The 21,493-nt window shown below is 55.5% G+C and overlaps 1 protein-coding gene across 1 annotated transcript in view; it reads right to left on the reverse strand.

Moving 5' to 3' along the window:
* LOC107035089 (ryanodine receptor 2-like) overlaps positions 1-21,493 on the reverse strand; it is a 117,391-nt gene that overhangs the window by 28,838 nt on the left and 67,060 nt on the right. Inside the window, exons 12-13 of the mRNA XM_072951847.1 lie at positions 20,515-20,800; positions 18,515-19,304 (exon numbers count right to left, since the gene is read on the reverse strand). The gene's annotated coding sequence lies outside the window, so the exon portion shown is untranslated. The remainder of the gene's footprint in view (positions 1-18,514; positions 19,305-20,514; positions 20,801-21,493) is intronic.

Consider the following 21,493-nt stretch of genomic DNA (forward strand, 5'->3'; position numbering starts at 1 on the left):
AAAAGCCTTGAGAAATGTACTATTAAGTAACATGACCAACAGATTTCAACAACTGACACCGGTAGCGGGGACGCTTGGGCTGGGGCTCCTGCACTACGGGATACGGCCAGTGGGGCAGAGCGGGGCTGAGCCCGGCCATGCGAGGCTGGGCCATGGGGTGGTGGGGCTGGTCCACCCCGTGGCCCAGGACTGGCCAGCCGAGTTCCCACCCCCAATGCCCCCCTACCCAGACACCGACAGGGTCCTAGCACCCAATTAGAACCACCACTGGCCCCGGGCCAGGCCACACCCCACAGTTCCATTCCCCCTGCTGGACGCCACACAACCCGTCCACCCCTGTCACGGCCCCCGCACCCCCTGCCAGGCCTCATCCCTGACCCGATCCCCAACACAAGGCTCCTTCTCCTCATATTGAGGTCCCCACCCCCACACTCTGACCCACTAGGACCTAACTTACAGCCCCTGCAAACAAGCTGACCCCTCATGCTTCACCCCGGGTCCGCCCACCATCCTGGGATGGTCCCCTCATCCCTCACCCCAAGATTACCCCCCACCCCTCAACCGGGTCCCCCTACTCCGAGGGCCCCTCACCCCGGCACGGAACCCTCAGACTTCAGCCAGGTGACTTCCACTCTGGGTGGCTCCTCACTCCTCAACCTGGCCCCTTTCACCACGGGAGCCCCCCTCACTCTGAGTGCACCCATGACCCGAGCTGACCTGCTCACTCCTCACCCCACCGGGGGTGGGGCAGTCTGCGCTCAGGTCACGATAGTCACAGCCACCAGACAGAGATCCCAAGCAGTTTGCGGACACATAGCCCAGTGCCTGAGGCTACTCCGGGGCGTGGTAGGCAGGGCTGGTGCAAGGTGATACAAAACTGTCCCCAGTCTGGCACAAAACATTACAACTTCAGGGGTGGGGAGGGTATAACTCAGTGGTAGAGTGAGTGCTTAGCATGCACGAGGTCCTGGGTTCATTCTTCAGAATCTCCATCAATAAATACAAAAATAAATGCAATTACCACCTTACCCACTAGGGGAAAAATATTACTACTTCATAAATTTTAATAGGTCCATTTCTGTGATATAAAGGCTTGTACGCCAGAAACTGACCTATTGTCTCTGACTATTAATTTAAAAACAATTATTCATCAGCCCTCTAAAGTGACACATTTTACAGGCCCCCACTTAGGAAGCTTACATTTGTGTACCTCTAGCCCTGACACTCAGAGGCCTGAAGTTCCAAAACATCTAAATTTTAAGTGTCCTATTTGGAAGGATATGTTCCATTCAAGGAGCTATAAGGGGTAACATGTAGATAACCATTGGGGATTTTTACATGTTTTTAGCACCTGCTGCCTAAAAAGCTGCAAACTGAACTTTTTATACAGTTTCAAAAAGAAGACTGAAGCTATCATGAGTAGTCTTTCCCCATGAAGCATCCATACCTCACGTCAGAAAGCCCAGTTCTCTCGTGATATGTGTGCAAGAGTGTGAGAACCTGTCTTCCTTGAATTAAGAGCAAGCCCTGTCTGAAGTAAACAAGTAACATGGGTGTGCACGTTGCTTCTCAGACACTCGCAGGATTCGGGATGGGTGAGCACCAGACCCTGTCAGCCGGGACTAGTGCTAACACAGACGTAGAGAGCAAGGCCCAGCTGGTGGTGGGGGCTTTCTCATCACTCTCACTGCCATCCAGACTCTACTGTGATGCTTCTAGTTTTAGATGGAGAGAGGCCAAGTCCCTCCTTCTGGGTGTGCGAGTCTGTAGAGTCAAAGCCTAGCTCTGCCCGGGTTACAGACTGGCAGTTGTTGAGAGAAGTCAGGCCTGAATGGAATTTTTCAACTTAATGTTTTTCTGTTATTTCTCCAATACATATTTATCATAATAATATGTATCTTTTTTTTAATCTACGGAAGGAGTTTCTTCAGGATATCGAAGGAAGTATTTTTATAGCCAGTCTCCACGACAAATGGCTCAGTGTCCTGGATGAAGGGAATGCGGAGGAAAAAAATAACTGCAACCCAGAGGTAACGACAGTCACACCCCGAAAATACAACCAACATCCTCAAATGTCAACTCATAGTTCACAGTTTGTCTCATAAAGTAATGACCAGTGTCAAAGGGTTTCATTTGCTACCAACAGAAGCCAGTTGAAAAACAGATGCATGCACTCCTGCTGCTACTCAATTCTTGTTTTTATCCTAATCTTATTAATATGGACTCCAGACCAGTTAACACCTGCTGAAGACACAGAACTGCTGCAGATAAAATCCACTGGTCAAAACAGAGATGCCAGAGAACCAATCTGCCAGTGTTATGATCTTAATTTTTCAAACATTTAATCAACCACAGAAGTTAGTATCTCGCCCAGAAATTGAAATCAATGAAACATTTCTGTATGCATTCATGCTTAGAACTCTGCGAGAGAGGACTGTGTGATTGGTTTACAATCACATACTCTGTTCTCTGTCTCTGTATTTCCACTTCCTAAGCAAAATGACATGCTTTGATTAAAAGTGCATTTTTCTGTCTGTAGGCTTTTGGACCAGCTGCCAAGAGCCAGTGTTAACCTACTGAAACACCTTTTTTGAGTGCTCCACAACATTGAGCAACAGTCCTCATTCAATCAGATGACGGCGTATAACTTATCACCGTGTATAGCTCCAAGCCTTCTTGGTCCACCTAATGCCACCAGCTCACAATCAGAAGAGGACTTCACAAAAAAAAGGTAATGAGACCTCTCATTTTCATGCCTTGTGGGGTACGGTCCCTGCTTTGAACCTGAAACCTGAGGTACTAACCATGATGGACCAGGTTTTTAAAGTGCACATTTTAAATATGCTCCCCTGGAGGGACAGAGTCGCTGATCTGGTGGGGTGAGGGGAGGTGGTGGGTTGTTAAGTGGGAAACTGAGAGCAGTGGAGGCAGTTCTCCTTTCCCACCCAGGAGACTGAACCACAGAAAGGTAAGAGTAGGATGATGGGACAGAACAGAACTTGAGCTTTTGGGTCTGACAGCCGAGGTTCAACTCTCAGCCTGATCACTGAGGGAGTGTGAACTAAGGCAAAGGTCCCATGGTTTCATCATCACATAATGACAACACCACCCAGCTCCTCTGGTCATTGCTGGCACATCTCGGTGGCTCGGGCAAGATGAGCACCCATGGCTCCACACACACTGGCCTTCCTCTGCCAGCTGTGGTCCCTCACAAGGACACTCAGCTCCTATGTCACCCCCACTGCAGGCTGAGGGGGCTAGTAAAAGATTCCAGAAGATCCGAACACAGCCACAGGCCTAATCAAATCAGAGATAAGGCCCAAGCTCAACCCGACAGCCAGCATGAGATGAGGCAGTGCAGTCAGACACGTCTCCTCTCCAGCTGCTTCCTTCCTTCACAAGAAAAATCACAGATATCTCTGCTTCTGAACTTTCACATATTTCCCCACTTAAGAAGTAAGTTTCTGAAGTTTTTGTCTATTGGATGCTTTATGAATTTTCGTAAGATGTTATATGTCAATTTATCTCAATAAAACTGGAGAAAATGAAACAAAAAGAAATGAAATTTAGTAAGACAATATACAGATGCACCTCAAGCATCCTTCGTGGGTCACTTGAAAACTGTCCTAGTTTTAAACATGTAACCATCGTTACAAAAATGTTAGCTATTGAATGAGGCCACAAATTCTAATTTTAACTCACTGATTAAAAGAATTTTAAAATGTGTACCCAAAGTACTCTTGAAAGTATCACTATTTCTTAGAGAAAACTGATTTGTAGACTCATTTTTTAATCAACTCTGAATTTTTCTCAGTATTCTCTTAGTTTTTAGATCCAAGAGTTACATATGAAATGATTTCTAACTATGCCATATGGAAAAGAAGACCCCGCTTTGCCCTTATGTGTTTCAGGTTTCTCTGGTACAGTTTCTCCTCGAAAACGGCCTCCAGCTCTGGGGAGAAGACATCCCTTCCCTCTGGGGAGAAGACATCCCTTCCCTCTGGGGAGGGCGTGCGGTCATTCCTGATGAAGGTGACATCACTAATATCAGTGAGAAGGCTGCAGGTTGTGAGAATCATGTAACTGGCTTTGATGAGAGAGACAGCAAGGTTGCCAGGGGCTCATGGGAGACGCTTAAAACAGTGCAGTTCTGGAGCCCAAATCACATCCCAAGAGCAATGATCTCCACTTGTTCCAGGTCAGGGGAGCTTTCATACTGTCCTGAGACCAAAGAAAGAGTAAGGCAGGTCTGACTTCAGGAAGTTGCTAGTACAGGATTAGGAGTCATCAGCTTATAATACAGTGTTTGGAAAGTTTTCCAAACAAAACTTTAAATGGGACTCATACATATCAGATGTGCTCAGGCTGAAACTACAGTGAGAGGCCCAGAGCACTGCCTTGTTTATTCCCCACCCCCTTTTTTCCTGCTTAATGGTATCTGAGGTACCATAGGTTTCCAGTGCCTTTGAAACAAGTTGAAAAGAACCTGCATCAATGAGAAAAAAAGGACTTGATTTGATATGAAACCACCTTTCCAGACTGTCAACTCCTGGGCCACTATTCACCAGCTGTGTTAACTCTGGCCAATTATTTTAGATCAGTTTCAGTTCCTTCATCTCTAAAATGTGAATAAAAACAACATCTAAATTTTAGGATTATTGACAACCGCTCCCCCTGACCAGCTGCTAGCCTCTGCCTAGGTGTGTGCTTGACCGTGCACACAACCCCCACTTCACGGAAACCACATATAACACTGAGCTCTCCCCTGCCTCCTCAGAACAGCTTCTCACAGCTCTCTGGGATGCTGTCTCCTGGGCTATAGTCCTCAATAAAACTTAGCCAACAACTCTCACGTTGTGTGACTTTATTTTAGTTGACATTCCCTAAACAGCCTAAGCGGTGAGGTTCTGGGGATCCCCAGGCTTATGGCGCCCAACCCAGGAGACCCCAGAGGAAGGTGGGGCGGGGGACTAGGTGCCCCCAGGAAGGTGCCCCCTCATCAGGCAGGATTGGCCCCCGAAGAGGTGGAGGGTCAGCAACGTGGACAGGGGGTGAGTTCAGTGGAAACGGGAGCAGAGGACATGCAGACTCCTTCCAGATCTGCTGCCCTCGCTCTCCACTGACCCCCTGCCCTACCTGCTTGATATCACAGTCCCAACTTCCAGCCCCGTAACCTCTCACACCACCACAGCACCCTGAGCCTGGTCTGCCCTCCTCACCTGCCGCTAGCCCACCCACCAAACAAACGGTGCCCAGGATCCTTCACAAAGGCCACTGGGACAAGGACAAGTAAGTTAGTAACACACATTTCCAAACCTTGTAAGAGCTGGGGCTGACGGACACTGGGCAGAGGGCCACAGAGCAGGTCCTTGCAGAGGGGTGACCTGCAAGTGGCAGGACAGGCCCCGGGAGTGCGATGGCAAAGGTTATGTGTCGGGAGAGGCTGAGCTGCAGGCCGCATAGGGCCAGCACCTCCTCTCCTGGGAACATCCCTCCTGGCCACACTGCTGTCACATTCGACCACAGTCCACCCTATGCTTAGGGGACATTCAGCTCCGAGTCCTTAGGGAGGCAAGTGCCTGCACGTGGCAGACATCATCCTGGGCATTGGCAGCCATGAAGGGAGCAGGTGGGGGCAGCAATGATGCCTTCTGACAGGTGCCCCTTCCCCACCCACACAAAGATACATCCCAGACACGAACACTGGTCCCCATCCAGCAAGGGAGAAGGCGCCGTCCTCCCCCCAACCTCCACTCTCACCCATTTATAGACGTTTGTATGGCCAACCCCAGCAAGGACCGCTCCTGGACCAACACCATGGCAGAACAGAAGTGACCTTGCACTTTCACCTACTGACCACTTCCTAGGCTCAGGGTGGATGCCCTGGGTTTCCATCCTGCCTGCAGGACACCACCCTTCCCCCTATGGAATGTGGTCCCCACAAATGGGGGTCCCAAGGGGCTCTGGTCCCCTAGGGGTTGTGGCCCTCCTGAGGGGCTGGGTCTGCACCGCTGTCTCCCGTGGTCTCACAGCCTGCAGCCCCAACCCTGCCAGAGAACCAGCTGCTTGGGCTGGCAGCCCAGGAGGTGGGCAGCTGCTGGGCTCACTCAAAACTTGCAGGACTGCAACACAGGCTCCTTGGCCTCGGCCTCTTCCCCTGGCTCCACAGTCGCTGGTAGTGATGATCAGGGGAGCATGCATGGGCTTCTAACCTCCAGCACATGGAAAGGAAGCTCCTCCTTGCCCTTTCCCCCATCTCAATATTAACAGCTTCCTGTGCATTTTATCATTTAACCTTGGAAATAATCCACAGCTCAGCTGTGTAGATACAGAAACTGAGGCTCAGAGAGGTGGTAGGATTGCTGGACGCCACACAGCAAGACAGTAGGAAGGCCAGAATTCCAGTTTTTGTCTGTCTCACCACCTCACATCCCCTCCACCTCACCAAAGCCTACAACATCTGAGCTATGAAATCAGGATTGGGAAACAGACCTGAAAGGGACCCTCAAGGATGGCTTAACACCCAGACCAGGTGGAGGGGGGCCTCCCTAAGGCCAATTCCACACCAGGGCAGAGCCTCATCAATGGAGGCTTCCCAGGCCATTTGCAGAGCTTTCCAGGCTGCCCTGGGCATCAGCCAAGGACTGGCCCCAAGCAAGACATGTGGGTTGTGGTCTCTGACCGGAGGACCCTCACTTGCATCTTAGGCACAACCTGACCTGGCAAAGGTCTGGGGTCCCTCGGCCCTCCTTCCTTCAGTTACACCTCTAGGACACATCCTCTTATACCCACAACATCTGTAAGTTCTTCCCCATGTCTGACTGCAATCCTTCCTGCTGCAGGGGACACAAGTTACCATCTCTGCAACACAAGCAGGTCCTTCCTTCCTCGAGCACACAGTGACCACTCCCACATGTGGGAGACCATTTGCTGCCTCTTGTTTGAAGTTCAGAAACTTGGAATACCTGGGTCATGGATCCAGGCCCCAACTCCTGGGCTCAAACCTGAGGAATCTAGGTCAGTGACATCTGATCCTCTCCAATCCCCAGGTCCAGGGTGACAAAAGGAGCTGGGGCAGAAGCCCCTCCCAGCACCAGGAGCAGGGAGCCCCTCCCTGCCTGAGTTGAGGGGAGGTTGCAGGGGACTCCGGGCCCCTCAAATTAGAACTCCCAGAGAAGACACTGTGCCTCCCCCATCAGACCAGGGTCTCCAGGAAGGCCCAGCCACTGCCCACCCCTCTGCAGGCCACCAGTTCCTCACCACAGGCTCCTCCCAACCCACTCTGGCCAAAGCCCCCATGTCACCAAACCCCAGGGACAACCACTTGTCTCTTTCGCTCAACTTCTGAGCTCTTCTGCCCTCAGTCAACACCTCAGGGCCTGACCCTGGGCTGAGACTCATGTTTCCTCTGCGGCTCCCCAGCCCTCGGATCCCTTGGTCAGTCAGTAATACAGCCAGCAACCTCCTTCCACCCCCACGCCACCCCCATCCACCCAGCACGCTCCCTGGACAGCTGGCCTCCTGATCACATATCCCCCATGTCAAGTTGTCCTTGAGAGCGTGTTAGGCCAGTCACTGCCATGGTAGCTGCCTCTCCGGTGGCTGTCTGAGGCCTGCACACCTGCCAGCTGCACACCACCTGTATGTCCTCGAACCTCTGTCCAGTTCTCCCATTACATGATGGCCTTATGTTCCTGCTGGCGTCCCACTCTGGAAGGGTGGGACCGGAACCTGGCTTGCTTACCCCGCTGCCTGCACCCCAGTAGGGGCAGAGTGTCCAGCGAATACTTGCTATGGGGGGACAAGCGAAGCCCCGTGGCCGGGCAGCATGGCCCCTCTCTGCCCCTCCAACCTGGCGGCAACCTCCAGGAACCTTTCCCCCTCCCTCCCTCTCATACCCACACACCCATCAGCAACCAGCCTTCATGTCAAAATGCATTGAGACTCTCACTGCTGTTTTCCATTCCGTGGCCACCACCCTGGTGGGACCCACTGCCAGCCTCCGCCCTGCCTCCCTCTGCCTGTCCTCAGCACAGTGCCATCATTGGAAATATGCCAGGACACATGCTCTGCTCAAAACCTTCCTGCTGCTCCATCCTCACTCAGAGCAAAGGTCATGCTACCCTCAGGGACCCCCATAGTCCCCAGGGACTGACCCACCTTCCCTGACCCTCCCCACTACCCACCTCGAGTACACTCGTCCAGCCACACTTAGACAGAGAACCCCAGCTCCCTGCAACTCCGCCCTCGGAGACCTGCCTCATTCCGACTTCAGCCCCTGTGCAGGGCTACAGCCTTATCCTGGTGTCCCAGGTGAGTTCGCTCAGAGAAGGCAGCCTGGCTCCTATCACCTGCTGCCAGAGGGGAGTAGCCTGGCCCCCATCCAGCTCAGAATGTCCCCCAGGGTACCTCCCCTGAGGCCCCGGTGTGTCAGAGACTGGGAGGAGGCCGAGCCTGCAGCTCCCCTGCCATCCTTCTCCCTGCAGAGCTCCCTGGTGGTTCAGCCCAGCCCCATGAGGAGGAACTGGACAGCCGAGGCCACTGCTGGCCACTCGGCCGAGCTGCCTCCCCTGTGAAGTAGGCACACATCTTCGCCCTGTGTGCTGTTCAGGGAGACAACAGGGATACAGGACTCAGCACAGGGCATGGAACGCTCATGGGAGATCAGCAGACAGTAATACAGAGGATGTGTTGGGAGCACAGCCTACCTGCCCGCCCACTGAGCCTGGGCCTTCTCGGCATACAGGATGCCTCCTGCAGGCCCACGAAGCAGGCGTTATTACAGGACTGTGGGCATCAGGGTCCCCTGGGGTTTGATGGGCTAATTCACACTGGAGTGGGAAGGACTCATATGTGTCCTCCCACACAGCACAAAGAAGCCAGGGTGGGCGCAGCTAGCCCCACTGAGGGAACAGGGAGTGGGCAAGGTGTCTCTCTAGGCAGGAGCTTCTAGGAGCCCCTCAAAACTCCTCAGCTGGGCCTTTGTGTTCCCAAAAGCACGCATGCCAGGTACAAGCCCCACCAAATCACGCTTCTCAAGTCCAGAGTGCCAACCTCCCACCTCTGCCTATCGCCTTCTGACCCACAGACCAAGGCTTGTGCTGGGTTGCCTCCTCCAGGGAACCCACCTGGATAAGCTGTGAGTTCCTGAGCACCGCACCTGGCTCCTCCAACAGGTCCTACCTGGCTGCTGTGCTGGGGCTCCCTGCCTGGGCCCCACCTCCCCCAACAGCTGGAGCTCATCAGGACTCTCAAGTCCCCCTTCAGCCCCGGTGGCCCTGCCCACACACGCCAGCTGGGATGGAGCCGCTGGTGACTGAGAACACAGGCGCCCTGTCCTGCCTCCAGGCCTTCATCTTGGCCGTTCCCTCTGAGCACATTCCCTCCTGCCCCCTGGCTGACTCAGCTTCATCCTTCAGGGCTCTCCCAAGGCACTGCCATCTCCTGGAAGCCTCCTCAAACTCCCACTCTGTGCCCAGCTCCCATCTGACCACTAGCCTGTCAGAACCCCCATCCCCGGGCAGGCCCATGTCTGCTTCCCCAGATCAGTGCCATGTCCTCTCTTTTGAGGGGCTGGGGGCAATGCTTGCGACCCGAGGGGACCCTGGGGGATGGAGATCTGCCTGACTTCGGTCTTGCTGAGTAAGCTGCTGAGTGAGAGCCATGCACCCTCAGGCCTGTGTCCCTGCCCATGGGGGGCGGGCTCTCCAGGCACTAACAATATCTAAGGCTCACCTAGCATCCACAGGTCCACGACCAGGACCTCGAAGGCTTCTCACGTAGCCCAGGATGCCAATCTCCTGGCTCCTACATGGCACTGGCCATACTCTGAGTCAGAGCTTCCAGCCACAGGCCTGCCCCAAGGCTGGAAACCTGGCTATTCTCAGGGTCTAGTGGTTCTTCACCAGACCCAACCTACCCACCTGAACAGGGCCAGAGGCCCAGGGCACCTGCAGAAGGAGGGCCCCTGAGCTCCCCAGCCCTGCAAGGAAGTCATCTGCACTGGGGGTGCCAGGGTCACGCCAATTCCAGGGCACCTGCCGACTACGCCCAGCTCAGAGGCCTGCACCCCTGCCTGAGCCATTTGACCCTCACTCAGACCTTCACCTGGTGCACCTCTGACCCAGATCTGTCCGGCCTGCCACCTGCTCATGTGCTCATGCCAGCTATGGGGCCAGCCCCGACATCCACACCCCATCACGCTCCATCCACTGGTGCAGCTGGAATTCAAGCCGATAGGTCACTCACTCTGCCCTGTCAGGCTCCGTGCTGGGTGCAGGGTGCTGGGCACCTGCATGGGCTCCAGTAGATCCCAAACCTCTCCACCCTCACCAACCCAGCTCTGTCTCCTCCAAGATACCTTCCCAGACTGTGTGGCCCCGTGAGCTCTCCCCTCTGCCCTCCCACCCAGGCCCCTCACTTACTCTGCCTCATTAACTGCCCCAGGTGTGTCCTGGTTCTCATGAGGATGGGGGGGCTTCATATTGCAACAGAGGAGATCAAATCTAACTCTATATTGGTCTGTTCCTTTAGTTTTAAACACTGTGCCCTGTTTTCTAGGCTTAGTCTTGCCAGCTCTGCACTTTTTGGAAAACAATGTTGTTTTTAAGCCTGAAATAGACAGGAGAGCCTATTCTTCAGCTCTGACCTTTAAGGATATCAGCACTTCTGCACTTATGGAGGGCTGGCAAATTACAAAATAGAGAATAATCTTTGTTTTGTTGCAGGTTTACAGGAACACCACGGCCTGACCCACATGGACGAATGCAAGAACAAAGAATTCCTACAGCAAGAAGTTTGCAACAACGAACCACACCCCATCCAATTTTTTTTTTTTTTTGTATACAAGGAGCCTGCATTCTGACTCGAGCAGAATGGTTCTCCAAGACATTAGTCCACCACCCTCAGTCTGCTGGTTTTCCAAATACAGTCACTATTCCTTGCCCTAACACCTCATCTCCCCATTTACTGGCCTGTCGTGTGGCGAGTAGAACGAATTTGGACTCAATGACAATTTCCCCCCAATTGCTGAGACCATCCCTAATACCACTTTAACTGTCACCACAGCCTCAACCATCATGGCTCTCACTGAAACCACCACCAGCGCCATTACCACCAGCACCATCACCATCACCACCACCATTACCACTCCCAGCGCCCCGCAGCCGCCCTGCACACCCCACACCAGGGCAGGCATCCTCCCAGAGCTGCCCTGCACTATTCCCTGCCTGTCCAGCAGATCCCGTGAGCTCAGGGCTGTCCACACTCGCTGCCTACCCTGTCAGGCCCACCCCTGACCCTCAAGTCACTTGTGAACACCCCGCTCATACGACTGCATGCCCCCACCACTGACACATGGGGGGCCCACAGGGCTGGGAAAACACAGGGACAAGACGCAGCTGGACACAGCCCCGCAGGAGACTCCTGTGCCCTGAACTCCACCTGGGAAAGCTCCCCACACCCAGATGCCCCTGCCACACCAGTGTATCCTGACCCTCAAGCACATGTCTGTGACGGTCCTACAACACAGAACCCCGCCCCTCCCCCCTAGACACCAGGGCCACCACTGGCCCAGCAGCAGCCAACACTGCCCTTCAGCCAGCACGGGAGAAATTGGGCTGGGAACTGGCCGCCTCTAACAGTGAGCTGGACACCCTTCCACGTGCCCCACCTTGGCCTGCCCCCTCACTGCCCTCTCCAAGGAAACCAGGGACAGCGATGAGACAAGGTTGTTAAAGGGACCAGGACATGCACTTGGGTGAGGAACTGATCATCAAGGGGGGGGCCTGATGAATGAACTGGACACTAGGAAGGGACACCCCTAACTCAACCCAATTTGGAAGGCAGGGCTCCTTCTCCCTGCTGAGTTATGTGGCAATGAAGAATTCCACACCCCCCACCCCCTTGCAGAAACTTCTCTCCTCTCACAGACCCCACCCTCCCATGGGTCTCACTTTCCCCTGGACCCAGAGGCAGAGCCCCTCTGCCACACAAGGGACGGGTAGGAGGGGTGGCTCCAACATTACTGGGGTGGACTTGCACCTTGCTTGACCCCTGAACTCCCAGCTGTGCAGCAGAGGCCCAGGGAGGACTTGCCAGGGAGGGCCGCAGGGCAGGAGCAGGGCTGAGCTCTGGATGGATCCTGACTCTGGGGGGCCTAAGGGCTGGCTCTGAGCCCCGTCCTGGGTCTGCATGATGCCTTGTGATCCCACAAGGGAGGCCTCTGCTCTCATTGTTCAGATGGGAAGACGCGAGGCTGCCCACAGGAAGCGATGCCCTGCTTCCCGTCCCCCATTGAGGAGGGGGCCAAGTGGGACTAGGCCCCACACACTTCAAGGAAGGTTGCTCCCCCCAAAGTTGGCTCTCTGGGGAGCAAGGGATTCCTGACCCCCCTGCACCTGCTCTGTGCTGGTCACCTCAGTACACAGAAGCCTTGAGTCTCAGGCCATCCAGGAACCAAATGCTCACCCCATGTACAGCTGGGACAACTGAGGCTCAAAGAGGCGTGGACCAGACAGCCAGGAGGGTCTGCCCTGGAGACAGTGTGGAGACCCAGGTCTCAGAAGACAGGTGAAGCCAGGGTCTCAAGAATACCGCACAAATAGGATTTCACTTTGAACTGGGAATGTCGTGCAAGGGCCCTGGAGGTGCAGGAGAAGGGGAGCAGACCAGGGCCTGAGGGAAGGCGGGGAGCCACAGGACTGCCTCTATGCCCTTGGGACAGGGCAGGTGAGCGGCTCTGAATGTATGACAGCCGAGGCTGCCCAGACATCGGGCCTTCATCGCTGCCACCTCACTCGGGTGACCACAACAGCCCCATGACCACGCCCATTTGGCGGATACAGAGAGCCCAAGTTATCCACCAGGCTGACAAGGAGAGGAGCAGGGATCAAACCCTGGATCAGATTCCAAGTGCTCTGCTCGCTGGCCCTCAGACTAAGGCTGCCTGCCAAAACTGACCACAGGCCCCCCCCCCCCGGCACTCTAGACCTCAGTGGTCTCCCCTGCTGAGCCATCCCATCCCATCACACTGAGACAAAGAGACAGAGGCCTGGGGTCCAGGAGACAGGACTGGTAGCAAGGCCAGGGTGGGCACATCCTGCCCATCCCCCCTTGCTGCCCCAGCCCAGGTCCCAAGTGGAAGCCTGAGTGACATGGAAACTGGCAGTGGGTGGGAGAAAGAGGATGTCACTTGGTTCCCATGGCAACTACTGCAGAGCTCAGCCTTTCAGGATAGATTCAGGTAAGGCCTCAGATGCTAAAACACCCATTATTTCAGGGCTGGTTACCTCGGTGCCCAGGTGGTGAGGATGTGGTGGGAGCAGGGGGTGGAGAGGAGGGGTCAGATCAGGAGAGCCCAGGCAGGGGGCCATTGGCTCAGAGGACAGACAGCCCTCCAGGCCTAGACATGACCCTGGTCACACACTGAGCCTTGATCTGCATCACAGACTGACTTCTGATCCTGGACACAGTGTGCCTGGCCCCCATCACAGACAAGTCCTGATCCAGGTCACAGACTGCACCCCAACCTTGGCTGTGTTTCCATCACAGAGGTACACTCAGCGAGTGGTGGCTGCTCCCCATCTCATACTGAGCCCTGATCCAAGTCACAGATTGCCCCCCGACCTTGGCCGCGCTCCCACCACGGAGGGGCACTCAGCGAGCGGCGGCTTCTATTTCTGTTATCGTTGTTGTATCTTTAACGTGTGTCCCACTCACAGTTGTCCCCTGACAAATGTTATCCAGACCAATGCATCCACAACTGGGGGAGTCCCCACAAGGACTCCTGGGACCCGCAGTGCTGGGCAGAGACTCTCAGGACCCCTTTTGCTGGGTGGCCACAGGGCTCCTGGGCTGGGTGAGCTATGAGGAGGTGGCAGAGGAGTGGGCAAGGCTGGGGGGTGGGCTGCCCCTCCAGGCCCAGAAGGAAGCAGCCATTCTTCCCTGGCTCAATGTCCCCTCTGTCTGGAAGCCTCATTTCCATCTCATTACAGGATGAATAGAGCCAATTAATGGCGGCCAGGCAGCCTTGGCCACCCAGGAGAGAGGGCACATGGTGAGGGGGCTCCCAGCCTCCTTCCACCCTGGCTCACGAGCCTGGAGACTGTGGTCTCCCTGGCCCCTGTGGCCCCAGAAGGCTGGGATGAGGGCCCTAGGAGAGGCCGGCATCCTGCTAGGCCTTCCTGCTTCCTGGGTAGAGCTCTTCCCAGCCCAGCAGGTGGGGCAGCAGAGGCAGTGGGTCAGCCCCTGTCCATTCCTGCCCTGCCCTTGCCCACCAGGCCAGTTCCCCAGGCATCCAGGGTGAGCTCCAGGACCTCTGAAGTTAGGGCTTGTCCTGGGGCATAGGAGTTCCTCCTCAGCCCCCGCATGGATTTGCAAATGAGGACCACACGGAACAGGACAGCTCTCTGAATTCCCCCACCCAGTCCCCAGTCCTGTCCACCCCAGCCCCCATGGGTCCTGATTTGGCCCATCTGGCCAGGGGTAGGAAAATGCACAGAACACTACCATGAGAGAGAGAGGGACACGGAGCTGAGAGCCCGGGGGAGTGGGAGGGTAGCTGCAGAGGGGCCGCCAGGCAGGGGAGGAGGTAGAGGAGAGGGAACAGTTGTTCTGGCCCGAGAAACACTTGCCAGACAGATGTCATGTGGCATTTCGACAGGCTGGGTGGTGGCAGAGCTGAAAAGAGGCCATGTGTTGGCCTGGGCCTCCTGCTGACTCCCAGCTTGGCTGGTGATGGAGGGACACAGGTGACACAGCCTCCCCTAGGCAGTGTGAGGGGCGAAGATCCCTGGCACAGGCTCAGACAGCAAGAACTGGGACAAGCACCTGCTAGCTCAGCTGTGTGTCTTCTGAATGACTGCTGGACCTCTCTGGTCTGCGTGCCACCCCACCCTGACACACATGCATGTGCACGCACGTGCGCGTGTGCACACACACACTCACACACTCTCCCAGTAGAGTGCTGTGTAGGAGACACCCCAGGTGGGACTACCAGCTGACAAGCTCTGCCCTCTGTCTCCCCCTTACAAGCTGTGTGACCTTGACTGCTGTTTAACCTCTCTGTGCCTCATTCCACTACATAAGTATTAATGCAGGGTCTGCTGTGTACCGGTTTCATCAGCCAGCAGGGCAAACTCCCCCGCCATGTTGAGGGATACATCGTGGAAGGACAGAAAGTAAGGACACACGAATTATCCAGTGTTCATAGGCGATGCCATGTGGGAAGAGAAAAAGACACGGGATATGGTGAGAGTGTGGCTGGGGCTGCTGCCACTTGAAGCAGCATGGTCAGGGGGTAAGGGCGGCCAGGGCACAAGCAAGCTGAGGGAAGGGGCCCTGTGGGCATGTGGGGAAGAGTGTTCCAGCCTGGGGAACAGCCCGTGCAAAGGCCCTGCGCAGGTGGCCACCTGGCTGGGGAGCCAATCCCCAGGCTGCTGGGAGGAGTGAACTGGTTGAGAGGTGGTGCTTCCTGCACAAAGGATGTCGACACTCAGACACGGCTGCTGTCACCACCACCAAGATGATTTTCATTCCCAAGGTCTCAGAGCATCAAGGCCTTCGGAGTCCCGGGCACGCACATGGGGGTCTGAGCTGACCCTGGGCCTGGGTGACCGTGTTCTGTCCTGCAGCCGAGCTCCCCGCTTCACAGTGTGGCTGCCCCAGCCCTCAGGCCCTGCAAGCTGTCTTCCCCTAAGGCCCCCAGCCCTGCCACACAGCCTTGACACGCGCTTTGTCACGACTACTGAAATCGGCCTACACACACACTCATACACAGTGGACGCAAGTACCTCCCACGCTCACACACATGCACGGAAAAATGCAATGCACACATACTGACTTGCTAGAAGGGGACAGGCATGACTGCACACACATGCCCCATGTACTGCACACATGCACACACATCCCTTGTGCACACAATATATGCTGGCAATGCACGTGTGAATGCCACACACATGCCATGTACACACGCACGCACAGTACTTGTGAACATGGATGCGTGAAGACAGACATGCTCGCACAACACACAGCACACGTACACACTCATGGATGCAGAAGCACAAGTACATGCACACACACACACAGGCACAGTTCTGCCCGACCCCTTCCAGCACCACTCCCCAGCATTCCCATTCTCAGAATCTCTGTGCACGGCCATGATACCCAACCCCATCTCCTAACCTCCCTCTTCCTGCCCCAGCCCTCCAGATTCCCTACCAGATAATGAACAAAGATACAGGCGACTTTTCATCAGTAACATTGCTTAGAAACAGTTTCACCCCAGTTCTCATTCCTCATGACAATCAAGGAAAAAGATGTTTTTACTCTTTCAGTTTCAAAGACAAGGGGTCTGAGGGGATGGAAGAGCTGATGGGTTGGGCACAGGGACACCCACTGTGTGTGTGCCAGGCTGGGATTTGAACCTGACCTAGTCCTATCCTGGGGCACTAGGTCCCAAAACTCCGTCCTCCAACGACATTCCCACAGGATGACCCATGGGCCTCTCACATCCAAGCCCACTCTGACCTCCGAATCTTCCTCCCCAGCCCATTCTTCCCACTGCTTTACCACCTTGGCTGACATCCTCAGCCTCAGCCAGGAATCTGGAAGTGGCCCACCCACCTCCTTCCTCCATGCCCACATCCTTTGCATCCACAAGTTCATCAGCTCCACCCCTAACCCTCAGACCCTGCTCCTTCCTCCCGACTGGGCCAGCTTTCTGCAGCATCAACAGCACACATGTCACACCAGCCCTGCCTTCTTGATCTTTTCCAGAGAGCTCTGCACCACTGGGTCTATCCAGTCTCTCCTCAGCACACTCCCTGCCCTGATGCTAACACAGACCAGCTTCAGTGTGGGCCAGGACCCAGGGCCATCATGTCCGCTGTGACCCAGCAGCCCACAAAGCAGGTGGCATTTTGCCAGCAAAGACACTGAGGCTCAGGGAGCAGGTGATCACTGGGGTGTTGCCGGGTAAGATGTACAGCCAGGCCACTGCCCACCTGGTCCTCCTGTACCCTCCCACCTCCAAAACCAGCCACTGTCCTGCATCTCTGCTCCCCGACAAACCCGTCTATAGTCTGTTCCATTCACCTCCTCCCTATCCGCTGAGGACCACTCCCGCCAGCATGCCATGAGGGGGAGCTGCCCCAGCCAAGGTCACAGTGACTTCCACCTTGCCCAGCCTGAAGAGCCCTGGGGGCCCTGATCCCTGATGGGAGACAGGGATTTTTCTGATGTTTCCTGGATGCCACACCTGCACCCCCTTCCCGGGGCTCTGGCCACCTCTTCCCTCCTCTCCTGATCCTCTCCGGCACCTCGCTGCTTCACAGACACTTCTAATCTGGGGTCCTCTGCCTGGGCCGTCAATAGAAACAAGTCCAGGATAATAAGCTTCTTTTGTAACCTCACTTAGCTTATTCTGTGCCTCTACAGAGGCTATTCTGTGGAACCCATCAGTGCCACTGGCTCAGGAGAGGCCAAGGGCCCTGGACCACGTCACTTGGCCCTGTGATGGCCAGTCGGCATGAACGCCAAAGCCTAACCTGGCACCTGCTGCTCTCTCTGCCCTGGCTAATGCTCCAGCCTCCTACAACATCCTGGGCTTTCTGCAAAGGGGGGCTCCCCACCTTCCCTGCTGCCATGGAGGCCCGGCCAGGGTCCCAGCGCACTGCTCACGTCCTCCTGTAGGGGTGGCCTTCTCACCAAGGAAACCAAACTGCTAAAAAGGTGGACTGTGCCCCAGCCCCTCCTTGCTGGGACCCGCCCAGCACACAAGTATCCCCGCCTTTGCCTCTGACCCACAGGGCTTGCTCACATCTCTTCCAGAATCTTGAACACAGCCCCCTGAACAAGACAGCCACTGACTCTGAATGACACACAGCAGGGACACTCCGACACCAGGGAACTTCCCACCCTTCACCTGACGCCTGCTTCTTGTGTTTGGCTGTTAACGCCTTCCCCCTCCCCCAACCAGGAAGGCAGCTCCAGGACACAAAGGACTTCCCTTGTGCCCCTTCACTGCACCAGAACACTCCAGAGGCGCTGGTTAACTAGCTGCTCGGTAAGGATTTGTGCGGCCACAACACGTGCAAACCCCAAAGGACATCTCCTGACCACACTTCCCGACAGCCCACTCTCATTTTTTCTCCCAAGTCCCAGGAGGCCCCTGCAGACCCTGGCCACAGGCCACAGCAGCCTACTGGCCCATCAGAATCATCCTACCTGCAAGAGGAGGGACCTCCCCCAGCCAGAAATGAAAAGCTCCCTCATCCCGGGAGAAACCAGACCCATCCTTTCCTGAACACTCAGCAAGCACCTCCCAATGTGCTGGCCCCACGCCCGGTCCTGGGGCCACAGGCAGGCACCCCAGGTCCCTATTCTCACAGTGCAACTGACTTCCCCAAGGGAGCCCTCAGGGATGGGTGGCCAGGGCAGGCCGGAGGAGGAGACCCTCTCCCTCACCCTCTGCCCAGGGGGCTGCCCCCTTGGCCTCTCCCCACCGGTCACTTACCTGGAGCGCATCACCGCCCCCATCCTGGGTCAGGATGGTGAGGCAGTTCTCAGGGTCACCAGCCACGTCGCTGGAGCTGTGGTTGCCCATGACCAGGTGCTCCACAGAATTGTTGCTGGGGTAGGAGGGCCCCACTCTGGGGCCTGCAGTCACTGTCCTGGGGTGGCTGCTGTCCCTTCATCTGCAGGAACTGCTTGCTGGCCTCCAGGAAGGCCAGGGGCCCCAAAGGGTCACAGCTCTTCCTGCCCAGGTAGGTGCACGTGGACTCCAGGAAGGAATCGAACTGGCAGGTGTGGATGCGGGCAGGACTGCTGCAGGCGGTGCCTTGGCCACCTTCATGTAGAGCTTGTGGTGGTGCAGGTCTGGGTTGCGCAGCGTCCAGGAGCAGCATGAGGCACTGGCAGGGAACTCGCAGCCGCCAAGAAGTACCCAAAGAACTTGCCCTGCATCAGTGTGGGTCACAGCTCAGCCCCAGGAACCACATCTGTCCCTGAGGACACACATGCCTCGTGCCCCAGAAGCAGCAACAGCAGCGGATGGAAAATCCAAAGGGCGCTCGGGGCAGTGCCTGGCCCCTCATCCTAGCTGGAGGGGTGGCCGGGGTTCTGTGGGCTGGGCAGGAAGGCACGGACCAGGCCTTGGCATGCCAGGATCCAGAGGCAAGGCTGGGGCCAGGTCACAGAGACTCTGAGCCGAGGCAGGAGGAAAAGAGGGCTTCAGATGACCAAGGGGGCAGCAGTGGCTCCTAACATCCGGGGCCCAGACGCCAGCCTGGGGCTGCCAGCAGCAGCTGGAAGAGAAACCGAAAGAGGGAACTGTGAGTCCTTTGGGGAGGATGGGACTCGGGCATGCTGGGGGCAGTGCCCACCCCGAGCTTGGGGCCCTGACACAGGCTCTGGCCCTGCTCTCAAGCACCTGTTCTATGCACCTGTCTGCCATCTGCCAGTGTGTTCACCTGGAAGGGCAGGGGGTGACAGGAAGCCAGGGACCCGGCATGCCCTCTCCCACTTAGGCCTGGGTGGGAGCAGTGGGCAGCCCCAGCCAGGGCCACAGCCAACAGTAGCCTCGGCTGTGCCCATCTTGACGGACAGACTGGCATGGCCCCATGGGCTCTGGGCCTGCCTGCAAGCCCCATGGGGGTCATTACCATTCTGGGCCTCTGTGGCCTCTCTGAACTTACCCCTCCCTCTCCAACCCCATCTTTCAGGGAGGGATCTACAAACCCAGCCAGAGGGGATGGAGGACAGCGGGGCAGAGGAGAAAGATCATTCCAGGCATCTCCCAGCCTCCCTGCAGCCCCACTCTCTGAACCTGAGCCCATGTCAGTGCAGAGACCCCTCCCACCTCTGCCTCCTCCCATCAAGAGTGACCTATTCTTTGGAGGATGAAGGTGGGGTCAAACCTCAGTCTCTGGCTGTGACTCTGACATCCAACTGCCTCCTCTCTGCCCCACCAACCCTGCTCCCTGTCACATGGCCCCTCAGGTGCCCCCTTCAGTCTCCCACCTGCGCTCCTGCCAGGAAGCTCCCTTCCTCCCTTAACCCCTCCCGACTCTCCTGGAGCTAAAGCCTGGACCCACCACTGCCTCCTGCCTTGGCCAGGCTGGCACTGTTACCCTCCCCCCATTTCAAGGTGAAGAAACTGAGGCTCAGACAGGGTCACAGTGAGGAGGTGGGAGTACCCACACCTGAACTCACAGACTGACCCCAATCTCGTGACCCTGGGGTGACCTGCCCTGCTCAAGGAGAGGGTGCTGGCCGTGTGCCACCCACTCACACCCAGGGGAGGGGGTGCTCCTGGCCCAGGTGAGCGGGGATGCAGCAGAGCTGTCCTGGCCTCAGGAAGCCAGCACCACCCACCCTGGACTCGCCCCCACGTGAACCCTGGGAAGTTCTTCTGCCTCTAACCTCAGTTTTCCCACCCTTCCTAAAGCCCTTGGTCAGCCATCGCCCCACACAGAGCTAGGCCAGCAGGTGGAGAAGGGAGACTGAAGTCCGTACCCCAGTGCCCGCCCGGCCTCCTGGTGCCAGCACCTCTGCTCTGCTGTCCGTTCATATGCTGGCCTCCTGCCCACAGGGACTAGATGCTTCTTGCTGCCTGGGCCCAGCAGTGACCCAAGGTCGGTCACTGTTCTGCAGCCCCCTCCTGGCGTCCTTCCTGACAGGTCTTCTAGGCACAGCAGGAGCTGGGCGTGGGTGGCTTCCTGGTTAAGAAGGCACCATGAACATCTCCTTTCTTTTCTAATAGAAGGGCAGTGACTTCATGAAGTTGATACTTGCGGGTAATCTAGGAAATAAAAGATAAACCTTCATAAATCCTATTCCTAGAGTCTGAAGATCCTATTAAGATGGGGAAAAAAAATGATGATAAATAATGAATTCAAACCGTAGTAGTATGCTACTTCACAGTATAATGTGCAAACATCTGACTTTCCAGTCTTGGAATGGCCCATTTGGGACACTAAATGAACCAGGGCCATTCATTTTTTTCCCACTATTTTAAAAGTTGTTATGTACCTGAATTATGTGTACCCATGACACAGAGGGTAACATGAACGTATAAACAATAATAGTATACACCAGAAATTGACAAGTGTTAACTATACACAAAATATTTAGAAAATGACAATGACACCATTAGCTTGTGGAACCTCAATAAAAATTCATAAACTAAGAGTTTCTAGTGAGAAAAGAATACCAATTGAGCTACGATAAAACAAAAGTAGTACAGAAAAGAATGTCATAAAAACAGAGAAACAACAGTTATTAAAAATCCCCAATTAGTCTCTGAAAAGATTAATAAAGTAGAATACTTTCCTACTAAGAAAAAAGAGCACACATAACATATTAACAGGTTAACACTTTAAATCAGCCAGTTTATAAATCTCCACCATCTATGATGCCTTCCTGTCTGCCCCTCACCCACACATTCAGACAAACTGTTCGTGTTGTTACTTCTACGTCCATGTTCCCATATGCC

The sequence above is a fragment of the Vicugna pacos genome, chromosome 29 (assembly GCF_048564905.1).
Source record: "Vicugna pacos chromosome 29, VicPac4, whole genome shotgun sequence".
Classification (NCBI taxonomy): Eukaryota; Metazoa; Chordata; class Mammalia; order Artiodactyla; family Camelidae; genus Vicugna; species Vicugna pacos.